At 44.3% G+C, this 19,920-nt stretch overlaps 1 protein-coding gene across 3 annotated transcripts in view; it reads left to right on the top strand.

Annotated features, from left to right (window-relative positions):
• Nucleotides 1–5,496: 5,496 nt before the first annotated feature.
• Nucleotides 5,497–19,920, top strand: part of ZMYM4 (zinc finger MYM-type containing 4) — a 197,527-nt gene continuing 183,103 nt past the window's right edge. For 2 of the 3 annotated variants that reach the window (XM_075336019.1, XM_075336017.1), the window contains exon 1: nt 5,651–5,735. The gene's annotated coding sequence lies outside the window, so the exon portion shown is untranslated. Of the gene's footprint in view, nt 5,516–5,650; nt 5,736–19,920 lie in introns of those variants that run through there. The other variant, XM_075336018.1, reaches the window with a different exon arrangement.

Genomic DNA, 19,920 nt, shown 5'->3' with positions numbered 1-19,920 from the left:
AGAGAAGGGGCAGCATGGTGGCCAGTGTGAGGGCACAGTATGGAGGACACAGTATGCTGCGGAGGGGAATGCAAGACTAAGGTGCAGTATAGTGACTGGATAGTGAAGGAGGTAGGCAGTATAGAGAAGGGGCAGCATGGGGGCCAGTGTGAGGGCACAGTATGGAGGGCACAGTATGCTGCGGAGGGGAATGCAAGGCTAAGGTGCAGTATAGTGACTGGATAGTGAAGGAGGTAGGCAGTATAGAGAAGGGGCAGCATGGGGGCCAGTGTGAGGGCACAGTATGGAGGGCACAGTATGCTGAGGAGGGGGAATGTGAGACTGAGGTGCAGTATTTATATCTAAATGCTACAGTTCGTGCTCTACTGTTATGGTTAAAATGTTAACGTTATTGGGCCCCCACCAGATTTTCTGCCCAGGGGCCCCCACCAACCTTAATCCGGCCCTGCATATACCTATGATCATTCAGTGACTGGTGCAATATTTTGTAATATTACTGTATTGCAGCCTATTGTCTTGAGAGCATTCTTGTATTAAACGTGTTGTCTGGTGTTGATGACGTCGCGTCTGCACATACTTGCTAGGAAGTGTGGCAATTAGCTGGTATTGTGCACTATTCTACTGAAGGGACAACTTTAAAAAAGTGTTCCCAATAACTTTTTTATTAACTAAGCATGTGTAAAGATGTGTCTTCTGTAGTGTAAGTACGGTCATACTGTATATTCACCGATCACCGTTTTCCCCAATTTCCAACGCAGAATCAGTCTTCTCACTCATGTGACTTATATTCCAACTTGCCTGATCACACTGAGGTGTACATGTGAAGCAGAAGTAGTTTTCACAATGTATGTCTATGGTGTCTCAGACTAAAGCTCCATAGACTTCAAATGTAAATGTCACTTTCGCCTCACATATACGCTGAAGATTAAATTTAAACAACAATGTATAATCACTTTCTTTTTTTCAGAAATAATATAATCTAAATTGATCAACATTTGAAGGTTGTTTGTAAGGGGTGCACCATGCCACTAGAACAGTGTTTTACAAAAGAATCAAAGTTTATCAACATAAAACCTTTATTTTGCCCAAAATGTGATGATCATAATTAGAGAACAGCAATGACTGTAGCACAGAGAAAGATTATAAGTAAATATTCTGAAGGTAACAACAGTCATCAATCAGTAGGAAGTGTACTTTGCTTTGAATGACTTCAGCATATTTGCAACCACAGGACATCACTAGTCTCTCACACTGCTCTGGTGTTATTTTGGACCACTCTTCTTCCAGGTTCTTCCACAGTTTTTTTACTTTTGTGGGTTTCTTGGCTATGAAGTGATGGCCCAGGGGCACCTCTGGCTGTGTAGTCGTGGCACTGGTACTGAGGCAGACCCCTGGTTCCACCACTTCTTTAACTTCGGGGGCTGACTTGAATGTGCAGTGTGGGACGTCTCTTTCACCGGCCGATGCACAAAGAGTCTTCAGGCAAAAGTTGAAATGCATAAAAACTGACATTTATTCAAACACAAAATAACACTCCGGTCAGCAGATTCCGGCAATATTGGTGGAGCTGGGGACAACCTGCCCAAACGCGCCCTCTGGTGGGGATATGCCCTAGATACTCTTCTTCTCCGGGCTCCCACTCTCCGGTCAAGCACGCACTGGACCCACACCAGCGGAATAGACCCTGAGGTTGCGTCCACCTCCTTTGCTCCGGCGTCCCCTGGTGTTCCGCTCACACACTCACACTTGCCGCTGCAGATGTTCACTGCCTGCTGTCCCGGATCCTTCTCTTTCCACACACACACAGACCTTCCCTAGATATCCGGCCGACTCCTCCTCCCCGGTGGGACGGCTGTTGCCACTAGGGGGTGCCCTAATACACAAGATCACATAATAAAACAACACATTTTTATTATTTACAATACCGGGTTTAACTGTACTAGTAGGGGGTAGGCCCACCCACTACAGCTATATGTTTGTTACCAAGGATTTTCCAGAGGTTTTCTATTGGGTTTAGATCAGGACTTTGGGCCTGCCATTTTATTGTTTCAATGTTTTCTGTTTCAAGGAACTGCTTAACCCATTTTGCTGTGTGACAGGGGACATTTTCCTGCATGAAAATTGAGTGATGAACACAAGTAAGGAACCACATGTTGTTGAGGAACATTCTGATACACACTTGCATTCACTCTGACATGTAGCTGTCTGAGAGATCCAACTCCTGCTGCAGAAAACATTCCCCAAACCATGACTTCTCGTCCACCACCTTTCATTGACTTCTTAACACACTTTGTTTCAGTCTTTCCCGAGTTTGTCAATGAACACAATGTTTCCCATCAGACCCAAATAAATTAGACTTGCTTTCATCACTAAACTAAACTGTGGACCACTTCTCCTCTGTCCACACAACATGTTCCTCACCAAAGGTGAGTCTACAGTTTTGATTCTTTCTGCTAATGAGAGGTTTGGTCACTGCAGAATAGGCTTTCAGTCTAAATGCTCTTAAACGTCGTGACACTGTATGACAAGACCAATTCATACCCTGATCAGTGCTGAACTGGCGAGCAATTCCAGCTGCAGTGTTGAAATGATTACCCATTGAGATTTTCTGCATTATCCTGTCCTCTCTTGCATTTGTCTTTCGAGGGCGACCAGCCTTCTTGGGGGACTTGAAAGAGTTTGTGATGTTGTAAAGATGCAATATTATTGAAATCACAGACTTGGAACCACCAACTTCTCTTGCTATGGCTGATAGGGTCACCCCTTTGGCCTTCATCTGGACAACCTGCTGCTGGAGGGTTTCAGTCACTTTGGAATGGCACACCATTTTTGCAAAGTCAGTGCAAACTGGAAAGTTAGGCTGCCAGCTACATAGGGTTTATTAGATAATTAAAGAAATTAGCACCAGGTCCCATATTAACACCAATAACTTTCAGGTATGTGAACGTGTTCTCTAATTTTGATCCGTTTTCTTTTATCTCATTTACAATTTTATTATGTGCTTTAGAATAAATGCAATGTATGAAATATGTTTAAAATACTGCTAGCTTACTCATGTTAGGATTAAATCCCATAGGACTACACTATGACCTTAACATTTAGGAAATTGTGTGTTGTTCTCTAATGTTGACCACCAATGTATACCCCAGTGTGACCAGGCATATTGGATTAGAAGTCACATCAGTCAGAAGAAGACCGGCTCTGCTCTGGAAACTGGGGAAGACGGCAATCGGTGAGTATATGACCGCACTTTCACTATGCTACATACAGTATATATTTAAACCGGTATAGGCAATAAAACGTTTCCTGGGGGAGCTTCTTTAATCCCTTGGGAAAGTGCTAATATGGAAGGCTACCTAACCACGCAGATGCAGTTGAGATAAATTGCTCTGATCTGGTGAGCTGCTGGAGTCAACTGTATGAGGGGCTGCTGATAAGTCTTTGGCTTTGTGATCTTTTTTTTCTATGGTAATGAATGTCACATCACATGAAAGCCTTATGTGTCTAATATATGTTTTCAAAATGCTGTTTGTTGCTTATGGCAACAGTGTTGTACGCACGCGGGAAAACAAAATGGCAGAGTCTAATGCGATATTCACAGCAACTGAGAGCAGGGGAGTGATAAAATTCTGTTTCTGCAAGGAAAGTCCGTGAAGGATATTCATGGTGATATGTCGCAAACATTGGGGGATTAACGCCCTTTATATTCCACAGTTAAGAACTGGGTTGCCAAATTTAAAACGGGCCACTTCAGAACCAATGATGAGGAACGTCCTGGACGACCAAGAGTGGTTGTTGTTCCGGAGATCATCGATGCTGTGCACAACCTCATACTGGAGAATCGATGAATTTTAGCTAAAGCAATAGCAGTCATCATGACGTGTTTGTGTCATTATCCATGAGCATTTGGACATGAGGAAGCTATCTGCAAAGTGGGTCCCCAGATGTTTAACAACAGATCAGAGAAGCATGCGAGTGAAAACTTCCCAATGCATTTGTCAGCGTTTCCGGACTGATAAGAACTTCCTGGATCGACTGGTCACTATGGACAAGACCTGTCTTTTTTTGTATGACCCTGAAGACAAGCAGCAGTCAAAAGAGTGGAGGCACAGTGGTTCTCCTCGGCCAAAGAAGTTCAGAGTGCAAAAATCAGCCATTAAGGTGATGGCGTCTGTGTTTAGGGATAAGGAGGGTGTGCTGCTAGTGGACTACCTTCAAAAGGGTTCCACCATCAATGCAAGGTATTACATTGAACTTTTGGACCAATTGAATGCAGCTCTGAAGGCCAAAAGGTGCAGCAAGCTGTCCAAAAGAATCTTGTTCCTGCAAGACAACGCCACCACTCACACTGCACAAGCGACCACGGCAAAACTGACAGAGCTGGGCTTCCTGCTCGTTGACTGCCCACCTTATTCACCAGATCTAGCTCATTCCGACTATCAGCTCCTTCCAAACCTGAAGAAACACCTCAAGAGTACCAAATTTCACACCATTTCTGATGCCATGGCTGCTATGGATGCCTGATTGGAGGCACAACTGAAATCCTTCTTTTTGCTAGGCTTACAGAGCTTGGAATACCGATGTAAGAAGTGAGGTGACATCAGTGGAGAGTATGTGGAATAAATGTAAAGTTTCATCATCCTATCTTGTTTCTTTCTGGGTAAAGCCCCTCATATAACATACACTCCCGCATGTTGGGAAGGGCCTAGTGTTTACTGATGATGACGACTACCTGATGATCCCACAGGTGTGGGAATTATTAAGGTAAAGTGCTCTCCTCCTTATAAGTTGGAACTCAAGTCACATGACCAGGACAGATTCTAGTATTTTCCTCTCTGGAGGCCTCTGGTTTGTTGCCTGCAAAGATTCTATAAGGAATTTCCATAGAAAGTATGCGATTTAACGTTTTTTCTCCATTGCGGGTGCTGTGAAATGTGACAGAAAAAATGGCGCTATGTGCCGGACTACTCAGTACAGTCCTGTGCCCCGGCAGTGCGCTGTGCTGTTAGTCACACCATGACACCTGCAGATGTTCCTAATGACACACCATCTCCTTGTATTCCATGTTAGTCCCTATCTCCATGTGGTACACTATGCTTTCCTTTATGTCTGTACATTTTGTGCCATACATGAGCAGAAGCTTGTAGCTTCACAATGCAGGCCTCTGAGTCTATGTATCTCTTCTGGGCTGTGAATTACAAATGGCCTGTGACATTAGTAAGGCCGTGTACTTTTAGGGGAGCAAACAAAATGGAAGCAATGAAAATGTGCTGCTGTCTCTTTAAGAGTATGTTGCTGCGAAAATGATGGCACCCAGCGCGCATGTGCAGAACCCACCTCCCCACGCATGCTTATCGCCTTAGTTCCCGCCCTTCACGTGTGCGCCTGCGTCCTTTCCCGGGTCTACGGACTGAACCATCCCATCAATTGGACTGGGGAGATTCAGACCGAGTTTATAAGTGCATGCCATGTTCGCTTGCTTCCGTCTGCCATTTCCTGCATGATTTCTGCGCAGGTAATGTCGTCGACCGACTCCGATGATGACGTTGTGTGGTCATCTTGTCTAAACCGACAGGTGTGTGAGTGAAAGCAAGGAAGTGTACTGTTCCCCTCTCACTGCCGTGGAACTGTCTTGACCCGCCCACCTCTCACCCCCCCTGCGGAGTGTTGCAGTTGGACGGGTCCGGGGCCGACATGGCGGAGCGGCGGGACACAGAACCCGGGTTGGCCGGGGGGTAAGGACCGGTTTCTAGGGAGTGGCCTACCGGGAGGGAATTGGGGCGGTAAAAAGGCGGGGAAGGAAGCCGGGCTCACGTGTGTGACCCCCTCTGCACCCCCACACGCGTGGATTCGGTGCAGTGCTGAGCTCAATGAGTGCTGTGCATGCAGAGTGCCGTGACCACCAGCACACATGGACATGGCTGCCCCTCAGCATTGTCCTCCGGCTGCCTCCGTGTCCGGAGCGCACACATGCAGGACAGCTATCTATTGTGCGGCATAGTCAGGAACTTCGTGTCCTGCTGACCTGGCTACCATTGCTGCTATTGTGGCTACTACTGGGAAGCCTCCATTATTCCTTCCTGATTTCATCTGGTAAACACAATAGGCAAACATTAGCCTGGATATAGCCCAAACTTTGCCCTGGCCTGCAGGAGCCCTCCATCTCTCCATGTTGGGGATTTGTGGCTGACCCCCCCAATGTGGCACAAGTGACTGTATAGTACATGTGGGGGTGACGCTGTCCACATGGCATACATGATATATCCCACGCTGTGCTGGGGGGATTCACACAAAAATCCACCTGAATTTTGTCTAGAATTGATGCCCATTTATGATGATTTCACCACATCTAGACTTGGGCAGTTACATGGTCACCCCCCACCTCTCACGTAGCCGCAAGAGACAGCGGTCAGCCAAACACTCGTTTGTCTGAGGGAGAGCGCCCTCAGAACACAGCACTCGACTCTCAGAACTCCGCCATTAGAACACAGCACTCGACTCTCAGAACTCCGCCATTAGAACACAGCACTCGACTCTCAGAACTCCACCATTAGAACACAGCACTCGACTCTCAGAACTCCACCATTAGAACACAGCACTCGACTCTCAGAACTCCGCCATTAGAACACAGCACTCGACTCTCAGAACTCCGCCATTAGAACACAGCACTCGACTCTCAGAACTCCGCCATTAGAACACAGCACTCGACTCCTAGAACTCCGCCATTAGAACAGAGCACTCAACTCTCACTCTGCCATTAGAACACCGCACTCAACTATCAGAACTCCGCCATTAGAACAAAGCACTCGACTCTCAGAACTCCGCCATTAGAACACAGCACTCGACTCTCAGAAATCTGCCATTAGAACACAGCACTCGACTCTCAGAACTCTGCCATTAGAACACAGCACTCGACTCTCAGAACTCCGCCATTAGAACACAGCACTCGACTCCTAGAACTCTGCCATTAGAACAGAGCACTCAACTATCAGAACTCCGCCATTAGAACAAAACACTCGACTCTCCGAACCTCGCCATTAGAACACAGCACTCGACTCTCAGAACTCCGCTTTTAGCACACTGCACTCAACTATCAGAACTCCGCCATTAGAACACAGCACTCGACTCTCAGAACTCCGCCATTAGAACACAGCACTCGACTCTCAGAACTCCGCCATTAGAACACAGCACTCGACTCTCAGAGCTCCGCCATTAGAACACAGCAATCAACTCTCAGAACCCCGTCATTAGAACACCGTACTCAACTCTCAGAGCTCTGCCATTAAAACACAGCACTCGACTCTCAGAACCCCGCCATTAGAACACAGCAATCGACTCCCAGAACCCCGCCATTAGAACACAGCAATCGACTCTCAAAACTCCGCCATTAGAACACAGCACTCGACTCTCAAAACCCCGCCATTAGAACACAGCACTCGACTCTCAGAACTCCGCCATTAGAACACAGCACTCGACTCTCAGAACCCCGCCATTAGAACACAGCACTCGACTCTCAGAACTCCGCCATTAGAACACAGCACTCGACTCTCAGAACCCCGCCATTAGAACACAGCACTCGACTCTCAGAACTCCGCCATTAGAACACAGCACTCAACTCTCAGAACTCCGCCATTAGAACACAGCACTCGACTCTCAGAACTCCGCCATTAGAACAGAGCACTTAACTCTCACTCTGCCATTAGAACACCGCACTCAACTATCAGAACCCCGTCATTAGAACACCGTACTCAACTCTCAGAGCTCTGCCATTAAAACACAGCACTCGACTCTCAGAACCCCGCCATTAGAACACAGCAATCGACTCCCAGAACCCCGCCATTAGAACACAGCAATCGACTCTCAAAACTCCGCCATTAGAACACAGCACTCGACTCTCAAAACCCCGCCATTAGAAGACAGCACTCGACTCTCAGAACTCCGCCATTAGAACACAGCACTCGACTCTCAGAACCCCGCCATTAGAACACAGCACTCGACTCTCAGAACTCCGCCATTAGAACACAGCACTCGACTCTCAGAACCCCGCCATTAGAACACAGCACTCGACTCTCAGAACTCCGCCATTAGAACACAGCACTCAACTCTCAGAACTCCGCCATTAGAACAAAACACTCGACTCTTAGAACTCCGCCATTAGAACACAGCACTCGACTCTCAGAACTCCGCCATTAGAACAAAACACTCGACTCTTAGAACTCCGCCATTAGAACACAGCACTCGACTCTCAGAACTCCGCCATTAGAACACAGCACTTAATTATCAGAACTCCGCCATTAGAACACAGCACTCGACTCTCAGAACTCCGCCATTAGAACAAAACACTCGACTCTTAGAACTCCGCCATTAGAACACAGCACTCGACTCTCAGAACTCCGCCATTAGAACAGAGCACTCAATTATCAGAACTCCGCCATTAGAACACAGCACTCGACTCTCAGAAATCCGCCATTAGAACACAGCACTCGACTCTCAGAACTCCGCCATTAGAACACAGCACTCAATTATCAGAACTCCGCCATTAGAACACAGCACTCGACTCTCAGAAATCCGCCATTAGAACACAGCACTCGACTCTCAGAAATCCGCCATTAGAACACAGCACTCGACTCTCAAACTCCGCCATTAGAACATAGCATTCAACTCTCAGAACTCTGCCATTAGAACACAGCACTCAACTCTCAGAACTTTGCCATTAGAGCACAGCACTCGACTCTCAGAACTCCGCCATTAGAACAGAGCACTCAATTATCAGAACTCCGCCATTAGAACACAGCACTCGACTCTCAGAACTCCGCCATTAGAACAGAGCACTCAATTATCAGAACTCCGCCATTAGAACACAGCACTCGACTCTCAGAACTCCGCCATTAGAACACAGCACTCAATTATCAGAACTCCGCCATTAGAACACAGCACTCGACTCTCAGAACTCCGCCATTAGAACACAGCACTCAATTATCAGAACTCCGCCATTAGAACACAGCACTCGACTCTCATAAATCCGCCATTAGAACACAGCACTCGACTCTCAGAACTCCGCCATTAGAACATAGCATTCAACTCTCAGAACTTTGCCATTAGAGCACAGCACTCGACTCTCAGAACTCCGCCATTAGAACATAGCACTCAACTATCAGAACTCCGCCATTAGAACACAGCACTCAACTGTCAGCGCTCAGCTACCACAACGATGCGCTCAGCCAGCAGTGCATGCAGTCAGCCATCAGAACATAGCACTTGGCTATCACAACACAGCACTCAGTCATCAGAACTTAGCGCTTGGGCCATCGGAACGCAGCGCTCTGCCTTCAGAACATTGCGTTCAGCCATAGGAATGCAGCGCCTGGCCATCAGATCACAACTCTCAATTATCACAATGCGTCACTCAGCCATCACAATGCAGCATTCAACTATCAGTACACAGCGCTTTGCCATCAGAATGCAGAGCTCAGCTATCAGTACACAGTGCTCTGCCACCATAATGCAGCACTTCGCCATCAGAACGCAGAGCTCAGTCATCAGAACGTAGCTTTCAACCGTCAGTACACAGCACTCTACCATCATAATGCAGTGCTTCACCATCAGAACACAGCTTTCAACCATTAGTACACAGCACGCTACCATCATAATGCAGCGCTTCACCATCAGGACACCACTTTCAACTATCAGTACACAGCGCTCTGCCATCATAATGCAGTGCTTTGCCATCAGAACACAGCTTTCAACCATCAGTACACAGCGCTCCGCCATCAGAACGCAGCATTCAGAACACAGCATTCAATCATAATGCAGCGCTCCGCCATCAGTAGGCAGCGTTCTGCCATCAGAATGCAGCGCTCCACCATCAGAGCGCAGCACTTGGCCAACAAAACCTTCTTGACCTGAACCTTTCCTCCAACATTGGTGCTTTGTCTCCCATCAGTCACTGACCTTTGCAGCTGATCAGTTGCCACCATGTCGCCTTAATGCTGGAACACACAGTGCCAACATTGGAGGAATGGCTCATGTCTAGAAGGTAAGAATCTTGTGGACAATCCCTTTAATGTGTGGGGCTGCTTTTTCATAACACAATTTTAGATGAGATGGCTCTTAAGTGCTACTTTTTGCATTAAAAGGAACGTGTCACCATTTTTTCGGCCTATAAGCTGCGGCCGTCACCAGTGGGCTCTTATATACAGGAGTCTAACATGCTGTATAAGAGCCCAAGCCGCTGTGTAGAATGTAAAAATCACTTTATAATACCCACCTAACAGTCGCGCTGCGGTGGATTCTAGTCAGTTAGGTGTCTTCGTTGACCGGTGCCGGCACCGCCTCTTTCGGTCATCTTTGTCGTTCTTCTGTAGCTGGGGTGCATGACGCGCCCTACGTCATCCACACTTGCCGCCATTGAGGTCCTGCGCAGTGTGTATGATATAGGACGCGTCATGCACACAGGCTTCAGAAGGAGGACGAAGATGGCCGAAAGAGAATGCACCGCAACGGAGAATGGAGATGCCCATATGACTCAACTCCACCACAGCGACCGTTTTTGGTAAGTATTATAAAGTGATTTTTACGTTCTACACAGCGGCCTGGGCTCTTATACAGCATGTTAGACTCCTGTATATAAGAGCTCACTGGTGGTGGCCGCAGCTTATAGGCCTAAAAAATGGTGACAGCTTCCCTTTAAAGGTGTATTTTCAAGATCCTATCCTATATATGTGGTAGGTGTAATAAATTATCAAATACCTTTAATTAGAAATGTAGTATAGTTCTCCTGATTCACTATGTAGCTTACCACATGTTCAAGGCATTGCAGGACCTTATGAATCCATGGTTACAACCACTAGCAACTAACTTACTAGCTGTGACTATATGCATGATCGAAACCATATATACCTAAGGTTCTGCAATGCCTTGAACATGAGGTGAGAGACAGTGAGTCAGTAGAACTATACTACATTTCTAATTGGAGGTATTTGCTAATATTATTATTATTATTATTATTACACCTGCTATATATTAGGATAGGAGCTTGCAAATGGGAATTCCCCTTTAAGCAATGCTGTAGATAATGTGGATGCCAGAGCCATGTGCAAAGAGGTTTTGTATAGTGCAGGGGTCTCAAACTTGGCTGGGTATAAGGGCTGCACAGAAAAAAAAAATCATTTGGGAGGTCGCATTCATTTCATGAGAAAGTGACATTTTTATTGGTGCTAAAAATATAATTTTTTTTTCTTTTTATACAGTTTATACAGTTGTTGAACATCTTCCGTTCGTTTGTTATAACAAATGTGCACTTTTTTTTGTTTAAATATAAAAAAAAACAGCAAAAGAAAACATTTTTGATGGTAAAAAAAATGTCATGCTTTTATTTTGATTTGAAATTTTTTTTTTTTACATTTTATCCCTTTTTAAGTAATACAGTTTTACAATTAGCACCATATGGTAATTTTGGCCAACATCTTGTAGTAATGTGCCCATCCTTGTCCCATTGTAGTAATATGCCCACCTTTGTCCCCATCCTGTAGTAATGTGCCCCATCCTTGTCCCCTTCTTGTAGTAATATCCCCATCGTGTAGTAATGTGCCCATCCTTGTACCCTTTCTGTAGTAATGTGCCCATCTTTGTACCCATCCTGTAGTAATGTGCCCCATCCTCATCCTTGTCCCCATCCAGAAGTAATATGCCCATCCTTGTGCCCATCTTGTAGTAATGTGCCCATCCTTTTCCCCTTCCTGTAGTAATGTGCCCATCCTTCTCCCCATCTTGTAGTAATGTGCCTATCCTTGTCCCATTCTGAAGTAATATGCCCATCCTGTAGTAATATGCCCATCCTTTTGCCCATCTTGTAGTAGTGTGCCCCATCCTTGTCCCATTTTCTTTAGTAATGTGCCCCATCCTTGTCCCCATCCTGTAATAATGTGCCCCATCCTTGTCCCCATCCTGTAGTAATGTGCCCCATCCTTGTCCCCTTCTTGTAGTAATGTGACCATTCTTCTCCCTTTCCTGAAGTAATATGCCCATCTGTTGCCCATCCTGTAGTAATATGCCCATCCTTGTCACCATACTGTAGTAATGTACCGATTCTAGTCCCCATACTGTAGTAATGGGCCCATCCTTGTCCCCATCCTGTAATAATATGCCCATCCTTGTCCCCATCCTGTAATAATATGCCCATCCTTGTCCTTTTCCCATAGTAATGTGCCCATACTTGTCCCCATCCTGTAGTAATGTGCCATCCTTGTCTCCAATGGGCCCATGGAGATCCTCTTCTTGTATTAATGTCCCATATACTGGTCCAACACACACACACACACACACACACACACACACACACACACACACACGCAAAACAAACAACATTCTTCTCACCTGTCCTCTGTTACCTCGGTGTCCTCTTCCCTGCTTCTTGTGGCCTGCAGGCACATGGATCCGGTAACAGCCGCAGCTGTCCGTGCTTCATCTGAAATTCAGATGAACGTTTTGCTGACGCTGAACAGAGTGTAGTTCTCTCTGCACAACTCTTCCAATGACAGCCGCTGGCCAATCAGAGGCAAGCAGCTGAGGTCATACACGTTAGCTGTTGCCTCTGATTGGCCGGCGGCTGCCATTGGAATAGATGTGCAGAGAGATCCAGCAAAATGTTCATCTCATCTGAAATAAAGCGCAGACGGCTGTGGCCCCTGCATCGGCTACGATCGTTACTGGGTCCATGTGCCTGCGTGCCGCAAGAAGCAGCCTGAGGGACCGCGTGTTTGAGACCCCTGGTCTAGTGTCTAGTATTTATATTCTATTCTGCATGCCAAAGTGCAGCAAGAGGAGATTAGCCACAATTTGATTTTTCAAATTTAAGCAAAAACAAATATGAAATTTAATCAGTCATGCAGAGTTAAAGTAAAGTTTTTTTTAAAAGGGGTTGTCCACTACTATTCCCAATTACAATATTCACCCACATAGAAGAAAAACACCTTCTACTCCCCTCCAGTTCTGGATACGGGTCTCCCGGGGCTTGTGAAATGTTAGACCAACATAAGCTCTACAACCAATCAGTGGCGGCTAATGGGCCACTTCATACTCCCTTCCTTACACAAAACTGACATTCGGAGGAAGTGGGAGAGCAACAACAGCTCCCAATTTTTCTGCTTGTTCGTTTCGGCAAAAGGAAATGAGAGTGAAGTGGCCCATGGTCCACTGATTGGCTATGGTGTTCATGTTGGTAACAACATCTCACAAGCCCCAAGAGACCCGTTGCCAGAACTAGGGTTGTTTTTATTCTGTTTGATGGAATATTGTAATTTAGAAGGGGTTGTCTGACTGGTGGACAATCCCTTCAAAATCCTTGAAGTGCCATATTTTGTTAACCCCTTAACGACCCATGACGTACTGGCTACGGGATCGTGTGCAGTTAATCCCCGCCCCCTGCCGCGGGCAGGCGACGGCGATCCGCGCACATATCAGCTGTTTTCAACAGCTGACGTGTGCCTGCTAATCACCCGCCGCCATTAACCCCTTACATCTCGCTGCCAAAATCTGGCAGCGACATGTATATGTGCGCCGCCATGATGGTGACTTACCCCGCCCCCATTGGAAGTCACGTGACATGATCACGTGCCTTTCGGTGGTTGCCATGGTAGCACAGGGTCATGTGATGACGCCTGTAGCTAACATGAGTCACTTCCTCTCAAGGCCGGAATACAGCCGGCATTGAAAGTAAAGCACCAAATCTGCAGTTCTCAGCTCTGTAGCTGTGATCTGCAGATAGGGCAGAGCGATCGGATTGCTGATCGCTATAGCCCCCTGGGGGACTAGTAAAATAAAAAAAAAAGTTAAAAAAAGTTTAAAAAATTATAAAAAAAAAAATAAACCTAAAAGTTCAAATCACCCCCCTTTCGCCCCATTGAAAAATAAAGGGTTAAAAAAATAAAAAATATACACATATTTGGTATCACCGCGTTCAGAAATGCCCGATCTATCAAAATATAAAATCAATTAATCTGATCAGTGAACGGCGTAGCGGCAAAAAATTCCAAACGCCAAAATTACGTTTTTTGGTTGCCGCAAATTTTGCGCAAAATGCAATAACAGGCGATCAAAACGTAGCATCTACGCAAAAATGGTACCGTTAGAAACGTCAGCTCGAGACGCAATAAATAAGCCGTCACTGAGCCATAGATCCCGAAAAATAAGAACGCTACGGGTTTTGGAAAATGGCGCAAAACGTGCACCACTTTTATTGGACAAGCTTGTGAATTTATTTTAACCCCTTAAATACAAGTAAACCTATACATGTTTGGTGTCTACAAACTCGCACCGACCTGAGGCATCACATAGACATATCAGTTTTACCATAAAGTGAACACTGTGAATAAAATATCCGAAAAACTATTGTGCGATCACACTTTTTTTTTGCAATTTTTCCGCACTAGGAATTTTTTTGCCGTTTTCCAGTATACTATATGGTAAAACTTATGGTTTCATTTAATAGTACAACTCGTCCCGTAAACAACAAGCCCTTACAATGCAAGATTGACAGAAAAATAAAAAAAGTTACGGCTCTCGGAAGAAAGAGAGGAAAAAAACAAAACGGAAAATCACAAAATGCCTGGGGTCTGAAGGGGTTAATATTCCAAATTATGGTGACTGTCTCAATTTATTAAATTTATAACATTGCAAAATGCTTGTAAAATCAAGCAACTTTTCAATTTATTTCTTACTCAAAATCCTCTCTGTTCTCCAGAACAACTGTATAGCCCACTACCTAGATTGCTGGCCACTCGGCCGCGGTTACATGAGCTTATGAATCGGATGTGTGCGATGTGAGAAAATCTCTCCTTGCGCTCTGACCAATGTTATTCAACGAGGCAGGGCAGATCTGCAAATATTTTTTACGGCGCGCATAGAGATTGACGTTATAAACCCCCTTTTAAGTACGGTATCTGTTGGACATTTAAATTCTAATGATAATCTTATTAACCCATTACTTGCCAAATTAGACATTTTCATTTTTTTTTTATTAAATGACAGATTTTTAATGAAAAAAAAAATTAAAAATTAAAATGAAATTTAAGCAAAATTAATGAATGTAATGTATAAATTAAATGAATTAATGATTAATTAATTTAATGAATTTTAAGCAAAAGATTAGGAAAAAAAAGGACATTGGTAGATAATAGGTTAATGTCGCTTTTTTCAAATACAAGCTCAATTGTAACGGTATTGTAATTGTAGGATAAGCAACATTTACTGACACCTGTTTTTCATTCCAAAATAGTCTTATCTACTTGTGCATTAAATGGGTTGTCTCATATTCATTAATGATTGCATTTGCTAAGTGCATGTAAAAACAGGTAACTTTTCAATTTCTTTTGATTACAAATCCTCTTGGTTATCAAGAATTAAGGTATATTTAATTTAATAGTTTACTGTTTTCTTTGCCAAGGTTACCGGCCACCACAGAGTGGCTAGTTTTCTAGGCAAGGAGAGCTTGCTTGCAAGTCATTTGATAGTCAGCTTGAAAGCTCCACTGTGAGGCTGACTGGATCCGTGCATCTTGTCCCCCTGCAGCTTTAGTCCCTCTGGGATTCTCCCATACTTTCAAGACTAAGCTGCTGCCTCTGCTGGCATCCTGGAAGATTGCACAGGTAAGACCAGTAGTGCCACCACACCACTAGTCTGAATCTTCAGGTGTGCATCCCTCACACAGCAAGCAGGATACCTGGAGGCAGAAAAGTGGTATGCTCTTCAAGATAAGAGGAGCACACCCATTTAATGGCAGCTCTGTAGAGATTTTTCAGTAGTTCTCTGATTTACATCATGTGCAGCATTACAATGACTGGTAACGCACACACACGCACGTGTATATGCAGTACAGACCAAAAGTTTGGACACACCTTCTCATGCAAAGAGTTTTCTTTATTTTCATGACTCTGAAAATTTTAGATTCACATTGAAGGCATCAAAACTTTGAATTAACACATGTGGAATGAAATACTTAACAAAAAAGTGTGAAACAACTGAAAATATGTCTTATATTCTAGGTTCTTCAAAGTAGCCCCCTTTTGCTTTGATTACTGCTTTGCACACTCTTGGCATTCTCTTGATTAGCTTCAAGAGGTAGTCACCGGAAATGGTCTTCCAACAGTCTTGAAGGAGTTCCCAGAGATGCTTAGCACTTGTTTGCCCTTTTGCCTTCACTCTGCGGTCCAGCTCACCCCAAACCATCTCGATTGGGTTCAGGTCTGGTGACTGTGGAGGCCAAGTCATTTGGCGTAGCACCTCATCATTCTCCTTCTTAGTGAAATAGCCCTTACACAGCCTGGAGGTGTGTTTGCGGTTATTGTCCTGTTGAAAAATAAATGATGGTCAAACTAAACGCAAACCGGATGTAATAGCATGCTGCTGTAAGATGCTGTGGTAGCCATGCTGGTTCAGTATGCCTTCAATTTTGAATAAATCCCCAACAGTGTCACCAGCAAAGCACCCCCACACCATCACACCTCCTCCTCCATGCTTCACGGTGGGAACCAGGCATGTAGAGTCCATGCGTTCACCTTTTCTGCGTCGCACAAAGACATGGTGGTTGGATCCAAAGATCTCAAATTTGGACTCATTAGACCAAAGCACAGATTTCCACTGGTCTAATGTCCATTCCTTGTGTTCTTTAGCCCAAAAAAGTCTCTTCTGCTTGTTGCCTGTCCTTAGCAGTGGTTTCCTAGCAGATATTTTACCATGAAGGCCTGCTGCACAAAGTCTCCTCTTAACAGTTCTTCTAGAGATGTGTCTGCTGCTAGAACTCTGTGTGGCATTGACCTGGTCTCTCATCTTAGCTGCTGTTAATCTGCGATTTCTGAGGCTGATGACTCGGATAAACTTATCCTCCGCAGCAGAGGTGACTCTTGGTCTTCCTTTCCTGGGGCAGTCCTCATATGAGCCAGTTTCTTTATAGCGTTTGATGGTTTTTGCCACTGCACTTGGGGATACTTTTAAAGTTTTCCTAATTTTTCAGACTGACTGACTGACCTTCATTTCTTAAAGTAATGATGGCCACTTGTTTTTCTCTACTTAGCTGCTTTTTTCTCACCATAATACAAATTCTAACAGTCTATTCAGTAGGACTATCAGCTGTGTATCCACCAGACTTCTGGACAACACAACTGATGGTCCCAACCCCATTTATCAGGCAAGAAATCTAACTTATTAAACCTGACAGGGCACACCTGTGAAGTGAAAACTATTTCCGGTGACTAATCAAAGCAAAAGGTGGCTACTTTGAAGAACCTAGAATATAAGACAAATCTTCAGTTGTTTCACACTTTTTTGTTAAGTATTTCATTCCACGTGTTTTAATTCATAGTTTTGATGCCTTCAATGTGAATCTACAATTTTCAGTCATGAAAATATTGCAAACTCTTTGAATGAGAAGGTGTGTCCAAACCTTTGGTCCGTCCTGTATATATGTGTGTGTGTGTATATATATATATATATAATATATATATATAATATATATATCGGCCTAAAATTCAAAGGAAATGTGCAATCTTTAACTGTATGCCTTTTTGAGATCAGTTCATCCTCAATTTGCTTAACTGTTCACAATTACGGTAATTTTGACCAGGGGTTCCAAAACTTTTGCATGCCACTGTAGACCAGTAATATCAAAACATTTGTATGTCCAGAATAAAATCTGAAACATAGGCTGAGTAAGACCTTTAATAGTATAGTGAGCACAAGGCAATGGTGGTTCTTATATGTATAGTAAGCCTGACTAGTGATGGGTGAACTCGCAGATATCTGGCATTGGCAGGACTAATTGGAAAATCAGTTCCTGCCCAGAATTAATCCTGGATGTCTAGCCAGACGCCGGTCCCCATATAAGTCTATGGGGACCAGAATCCGGCCATTAAAAATGGTAGTAGAAAGGATAGGGGATAGGAGCAGGCACCCTATACTTAGCGAGGCTATGGCACAGCTGTACATTGCTCTCGTGGCCACCTATTTACTCCAGGGCGGTTCATTAGGCTAATGCAATGCACTGCTTTCCCCACCCACCTGGGGTCTGTGATTAGTTGCAGTCAGACGCACCCCTACGCTGAGAGTCAGTGTCAGCTGACTGCTTTCAATTACAGGCGCTATGTGCATTTATCGATGCATAAAAATAAATGAAAAAAAAAAAAAAAATTGGCATAGGGTCCCCCTGTATTATGATACCCAGTACAGATAACGCGTACTACTACAGGCTGCAGCCCCCAGCCGTGTGCTTATCTTGGCTGTGTATCAAAATAAGAGGAACCACATGCATGTTTTTTTTTTTTTTAATATTTAAATAAATAATTTAAAAAAAAGATGTGCGGTCCCCCACAATTTTGATACCCAGCTATGATAAAGCCCGACCGCGGGGGCTGGTATTCTCAGGCTGGGGAGACACATTGTAATTGGAAGCCACCCAGTCTAAAATTAGCAGCCTGCAGCCACCATTAGATGTGACAATCCCAGAACTTTACCCAGCTCTTCCCGATTGCCCTGGTGCGGTGGAAATTGGGGGGTAAGAAGGGGTTAATCGCAGCTCACAGCTGCCACTAAGCCCTAGATTAGTAATGGGGAGGGTCTGTGAGACACCCCATTGCTAATCTGTAAGTGAAAGTAACTAAACACAAACACCAAAAAAGCCTTTGTCTGAAATAAGACAAAAAGCACCCTCTTTCACCAATTTATTAATCCCCAAAACATCACTGAATGCCCAACGTAATTCACACGAGGTCCCATTACAATTTCAGCTCTACTACATTACTGAAGGCACAGCTTGTGATTATAGAACATTAGGTTCAGGCAGAGACTGAGCCGGGGTCAGCGGTGACGTCACTCAGGTTAGTTGCAGTCACAGCTGGAGGTTTGCACAGCCCTCCACCTGTGATCGCAGGTAATCTGACTGCAGATGATCTCAATGAACTTTCATTGAGTTCACAGACCTACATCTCTTGGCAGAAAACGGCAATTATTTTTTTTTTTTTTTTTTTTTTTTACTAAGAGATACAGATCTGGTGTTGAAATTTTTACAGCATACCCCTGAACCCAATCTACACCTCCTGGCAAAAAAATAAACCAAACCACATCACTAGCACATGTGGTATGATTACAACACTAAATAGGCCAGATAAATATAAACTCTCAATCAGACAGCACTGAAACCTACAACATATGCCAAATTTAGCCAAATAATAGCTAAAAAGGTGGAGTGATGCCTAAATATTAAAATAAATTATTTTATTTATAACAATTAAAAACAGGAATTGATGCTTCATTCAATGACTAATAAGTAAGGGGACATAAACCCAAAAAAATCTAACCCCCTTCAGCCCCCGGGCACTTTCCGTTTTTGCGTTTTTTGTTTTTTGTTTGCTCCCCTTCTTCCGAGAGGCGTAACTTTTTTATTTTTCCATCAATCTTGCCATATGAGGGCTTGTTTTTTGCGGGACGAGTTGTACTTTTAAATGAAACCATAGGTTTTACCATATAGTGTCCTGCAAAACGGCAACAAAATTCCAAGTGCGGAAAAATTGCAAATAAAGTGTGATCGTACAATAGTTTTTGGGATATTTTATTCACTGTGTTCACTATATGGTAAAACTGAGATATCTATGTGATGCCTCAGGTCAGTGCGAGTTTGTAGACACCAAACATGTATAGGTTTACTTGTATCTAAGGGGTTAAAAAAAAATTCACAAGCTTGTCCAAAAAACGTGGCACACGTTTTGCCCCATTTTCCATAACCCGTAGCGTTCTCATGTTTCAGGATCTGAGGCTCAGTGATGGCTTATTTTTTGCATCTCGACCTGACGTTTTTAACGGTACCATTTTTGCGCAGATGCTACGTTTTGATCGCCTGTTATTGCATTTTCCGCAAAATTTGCGGCGACCAAA

This window comes from Anomaloglossus baeobatrachus, chromosome 2 (genome assembly GCF_048569485.1).
Source record: "Anomaloglossus baeobatrachus isolate aAnoBae1 chromosome 2, aAnoBae1.hap1, whole genome shotgun sequence".
Lineage (NCBI taxonomy): Eukaryota > Metazoa > Chordata > Amphibia > Anura > Aromobatidae > Anomaloglossus > Anomaloglossus baeobatrachus.
This window is presented reverse-complemented; position numbering and strand designations above follow the sequence as displayed.